The following is a 6,000-nucleotide window of genomic DNA, read 5'->3' as shown; positions in this document are numbered from 1 at the left end:
TCCAGCGGGTCCATCTTGCTGCCGTCACCTGAGACATTCTATTCATAGACAGCAAAGCATGTACGGTGTTGGGACACTTGACAATCAGCTTTTGGTCGAGGACTAGACGTGCAGTGGTCATTACCGCTCAACATGTAGCTTCCATGGCCCTTAGGCAACTTCCCCAGCCGAGGGCTACCGCATCCAGTTTTGCCGAATAATAGCCAATAGGTCTTTGCCGATCCCCATGTTCTTGTGTCAGTATAGCTGTCATATATCCTTCTTTCTCATGGACAAACAGGGTAAATGGCTTACCACTGTCGGGGATTCCCAGAGCCGGTGCCGAACACAAAGCCTTTTTCAAACTCAGGAAGGCCTCTTGCTGTTCCTTAGTGAGGGTGATGGCTTCTTTAGAGGCACATTTCCCCTTTAAAATATCATTCAATGCCTGAGCAAGCTGTGTGAAGGAGTCAATCCAATTTCTGTTAAAGTTACACAATCCCAAAAAAGACCTTAGTTCCTGAATAGTGGTGGGTTTTTTAGCAGCCCAAATGGCTGCAGTTCTATCCTGGGTAAGTTCTCTCTTTCCTTGTGAAATCTTTTGTCCCAGGTATACAACCTCTTCTTGGGATATTTGTGCTTTGTCGATGCTGGCTTTATGTCCTTTCAGCCGAAGGTGGTCCAGCAAAGCTCGTAAATCTTGTTCATGCTGGTCTTCCGTGTTTGAAGCTAGCAGGATATCGTCCACATATTGGATGACTGTGGATGACAGGGGAGGTAATTCTCGCAAGTGGCTTTGTAAAGCCATGTGGAATACCGTAGGGCTGTTGTGGAAACCCTGCGGTAACCGGATCCAAGTATACTGTTGCCCTTGGACCGTGAAAGCAAACCACTGTCGAACCTCCGGTGCCAGAGGCACCGACCAAAATCCGTTGGCCATATCTATAACCGAGAAATATTTATGTTCCGGTTTGAGGGCATTAAAAATGGTGGAGGGATCTGCGACCAAAGGAGCTTTTTGATCAATACACTGGTTAGCTTTCCTATAATCGACAGTCAAACGCCAAGTCTCATTAGATTTCTGTACCGGCCACATGGGGCTATTGGAGGAGCTATGCGTTTTAATAAGCACCCCTTGTTTCTCCAATTGCTGAATAACCGGTAAGATTCCCGTGATGGCAGTTGGACTGATGGGATACTGTTTAGTGCATGGAGGCTTGGTCCCTGTAAATGACGCAGGCTCCATCTGGAGTAGGCCACAATCGTTCTTATCTTTAGCCCATATCGGGTGTTCCTTCAATTCTTCTTTCTTCAAAGTTCTAATTGACCCTGTCACCCGACCATCCTCGAAATGCAACGATGAATCTACTTGGATTAGAACGTCCATTCCCAAAAGGGGTTGATCTACTGGGCCTATCCAGACCGGCGTGGTTAGTTCATGTGGACCCAGCCCTATAAGTACCGGTGTTGTCCTTTTAATTTCCATTTTATGGCCCCCAACTCCATAGGCTGTACGTGCCCTACCATCCAACGGCAAAAAGTCTCCATATTGTAGGGGTAAGCATGTTAATTCCGTCCCTGTGTCTAAAAGACAGTCCACATCCTTATCGCCCACCCTCACAGTTATATATAGCCCATCTCCCCTTTGTTGTATTAGTGCGAGGAGGGGGGCCAGGGTGGGCTCTAATCGTTTTTTGCTATCCCAAGTAACTCCTTCTGTTGTTGTATTGTCAGTCGCTTAAATGCTTTTATGAGGTCGTTATCTTGTGACAAGCCTGGCTTGTTGGCTGAATTGTATCCCTGGCTGTGTCCTCTTCCCCAGCCACGACCTTGCTGTTTTGCCCTGCATGTCTTGGCCCAGTGACCTTCTTTCCCACAATAATGACATTTTCCGGGTAATTTTCCGAATAAATGTTTATCGGAATCCTGGGATTTCCATCCCATAGCCTGTACAGCTCGGACTTTAGCTCCCATATCCCAATCTAATTGGTTACATCGATCCACCAATGCTGCAAAGGTAGTTCCTCTACCTTCCCAGTCCGGTAACACTACCTTAAGCATTTTGGACAGTTCTGGCTTTTGACCTGTCACGAAAGCTGCTTTCAGGCGTCCAAACACTTGTTCATCCATTTCCTCATCCGTATTATTCATACCCGAATGTTCTAGCCACGTGCATCTAAACCGCTCGTCATACTCCAGGACCTCCTCTGTTCCTTTCTGTTGGCAGGCTGCAATTTTTCCCCAATCTGTCTTAGCTGGACTGAAGGCTTGCAGCCAGTGTTTAATCACCTCCCATCCTGCATCTAATTCTTGCTCATCCTGCCGCAAAGCTTCTTCTACCTTGTCATGCAATTTTCTTCCCTGTGTTTTTGGCACCATTATGGTCAAAATTTGCACTCCGTCCCAGGGATGAAGTTGATATATATTTCTTAAGCGGTCCAATTGGTCCCACGTTTTTACTCCCCCTTTCTTTGGATTGGGCAATTCCTTGGACCATTTATCAATTTTCTCTGGGTCTGCCGGATCATGAATTAAGTATTTTTTATACAGCCTTTTCTTCGTTGTTTTGGTTCCGCCTTCACCCGCAGTCTCTTCTGATTTGACTACAACTTGTCTTTTTTTAAACGGGGCAAAGCGCACCCCTAATTCTTCATCCTCCGACACTGTATTGTCGGAGGATTCAGAATCCGTATCTATTCCTCGGTTGTGTCTTCGGGTTTGCGCTTTTAATTTATCCAAACATGGGTACCCTGGGAATTGACCAATACATTTTCCTTTTCCTATTACTGTCTCTTGACCTAATGATTTTTTCCATTCTTTAATTTCACCTTTAAGATCTTTAACTTCCGCTTCCAGCTTTTCAAGTTCAAGCTTTTTCTGTCGCAGCTGTGCACAAACAGCTTGCAATTGATCCATCTGTACTGGTCAGTTCTCGATCATGTTGGGAACGCATTATAATTTCATTCCGCTTTCGGATCTGTCCCATAACGGCTCGGGACCATCTAGTTCGCTCTTTATTTTTCATACGGGTCGTTTTTCCCGAGACCCTTTTAATCTCATCCAAGGACCATTGTCCTTTGGAGGTTCCGTACTTTTGTTCGATCTTAATACAAGTTTTAGATAAGTTGAATTGTTGATCTATGTATTCTTTCAACTAAATTAAATCTAGCGAAACTTCAGGTGGTGCCTGCCCACCTTTAACAGTTGTAGGCAATTCTTTGCTCTTATCTCCTGCTGCCATAATTTCTTTACTGGGGTCTCGAGTCATAGGCTTTCTAGCCGATCAATAAGTCAGTGATTAATTAACTAACACACCGCCGAAGTTTAGACGTCTATGGGATCTCGAGCCGACTACCAACCGGAGGGTTCGCAAACCGGAGGCTTTCAGAATTGCGTAGAAGGAGAGGCGAATTTAGACTTTTGACCGAGGACTTTTAAAAAGAGGTGTCCTTACCTCAGTATGTCGGTCCGATGTCCAAAATTCCTCAGCGATCCTGTTCGTGACGCCAAAATTGTTAGATCTCTTAATTTCCAATGAAATACGAACTCCGATTGTAGTTTTAACTTTTTAACCTTGGCAGAGAGCAATAACAAGTTCTTGGCTTTCAGCTAGGTCTTTGTTCTTCTGGGACCACATGGTCAAAATGGCTGTACTTATACCTGGATCAATTTACAGAAAAGAACTCGCCTGTCTAACTGTTGCCTGTTTGAATTCTCTATCAATGTGATACTGGGTGTTATATAGAGTCTGTGTGATGTGACACTGGGTGTTATATAGAGGCTGTGTGATGTGACACTGGGTGTTATTTTATAGGGGCTGTGTGATGTGACACTGGGTATTATATGGAGGCTGTGTAATGTGACACTGGGTATTATTGTAAAGAGGCTGTGTGATGTAACACTAGGTGTTATTATATATCGGCTGTGTGATGTGACACTGGGTGTTATTGTATAGAGGCTGTGTGATGTGACACTGGGTGTTATATTGAGGCTGTGTAATGTGACACTGGGTGTTATATAGAGGCTGTGTGATGTGACACTGGGTGTTATTGTATAGAGGCTGTGTGATTTGACACTGGGTGTTATCTCGAGGCTGTGTGATGTGACACTGGGTGTTATATGGACGCTGTGTGACGTGACACTGTGTGCTATTCTATAGAGGCTGTGTGATGCGACACTGGGTGTTATATAGATGCTGTGTGATTTGACACTCGGTGTTATATAGTTGCTATGTAATAAGAACATAACATAAGAACATAAGAACAAAAGAAAATAAGAATTAGGAACAGGAATAGGCCATCGAGCCCCTCGAGCCTGCTCCGCTATTCAAAAAGATCACGGCTGATCTGACCGTGGACTCAGCTGCACTTACCCGCCCGCTCCCCATAACCCTTACTTCTCTTATTGGTTAAAAATCTATCTATCTGTGCTTTGAAAACATTCAATGAGCTCGCCTCAACTGCTTCCTTGGGCAGAGATTTCCACAGATTCACAACCCTCTGGGAGAAGTAATTCCTTCTCAGCTCGGTTTTAAATTGGATCCCCCGTATTTTGAGGCTGTGCCCCCTAGTTCTAGTCTCCCCGACCAGTGGAAACAACCTCTCTGCCTCTATCTTGTCTACCCCTTTCATTATTTTGAATGTTTCTATAAGATCACCCCTCATCCTTCTGAACTCCAACGAGTAAAGACCCAGTCTCCTCAATCTATCATCAGAAGGTAACCCCCTCATCTCCGGAATCAGCCGAGTGAATCGTCTCTGTACCCTCTCCAAGGCTGGTATATCCTTCCTTAAGTCAGTTGACCAAAACTGCACACAATACTCCAGGTGCGGCCTCACCAATACCCTGTACAGTTGCAGCAGGACCTCCCTGCTTTTGTGCTCCATCCCTCTCGCAATGAAGACCAACATTCCATTCGCCTTCCTGATTACCTGCTGCACCTGCAAACTAACTTTTTGGGATTCATGCACAAGGATCCCCAGGTCCCTCTGCACCGCAGCATGTTGTAATTTCTCCCCATTCAAATAATATTCCCTTTTACTGTATTTTTTTTCCAATGTGGATGACCTCACATTTTCCAACATTGTATTCCATCTGCCAAACCGTAGCCCATTCACTTAACCTATCTAAATCCCTTTGCAGCCTCTCTGTGTCCTCTACACAACCCGCTTTCCCACTAATCTTTGTGTCATCTGCAAATTTTGTTACACTACACTCTGTCCCCTCTTCCTGGTCATCTATGTATATTGTGAACAGTTGTGGTCCCAGCACTGATCCCTGTGGCACACCACTAACCAACGATTTCCAACCCGAAAAGGACCCATTTATCCCGACTCTCTGCTTTCTGTTTGCCAGCCAATTCTCGATCCATGCTAATACATTTCCTCTGATTCCGCGTACCTTTATCTTCTGCAGTAACCTTTTGTGTGGCACCTTATCGAATGCCTTTTGGAAATCTAAATACACCACATCCAATGGTACACCTTTATCCACCATGCTCGTTATATCCTCAAAGAATTCCAGTAAATTAGTTAAACATGATTTCCACTTCATGAATCCATGTTGCATCTGCTTGATTGCACTATTCCTATCTAGATGTCCCGCTATTTCTACCTTAATGATAGCTTCAAGCATTTTCCCCACTTCAGATGTTAAACTAACCGGCCTATAGTTACCTGCCTTTTGTCTGCCCCCTTTTTTAAACAGAGGCGTTACATTAGCTGCTTTCCAATCCGCTGGTACCTCCCCAGAGTCCAGAGAATTTTGGTATCTGCTATAAATTCCGCCATCTCTTTTAATACCCTGGGATGCATTTCATCACGACCAGGGGACTTGTCTACCTTGAGTCCCATTAGCCTGTCCAGCACTACGCCCCTCGTGGTAGTGATTGTCTCAAGGTCCTCCCTTCCCACATTCCCGTGACTAGCAATTTTTGGCATGGTTTTTGTGTCTTCCACTGTGAAGACCGAAGCAAAATAATTGTTTAAGGTCTCAGCCATTTCCACATTTCCCATTATTAAA

This window comes from Pristiophorus japonicus, chromosome 6 (genome assembly GCF_044704955.1).
Source record: "Pristiophorus japonicus isolate sPriJap1 chromosome 6, sPriJap1.hap1, whole genome shotgun sequence".
NCBI classification, from domain to species: Eukaryota; Metazoa; Chordata; class Chondrichthyes; family Pristiophoridae; genus Pristiophorus; species Pristiophorus japonicus.
Note: the sequence above shows the minus strand (reverse complement) of the source record.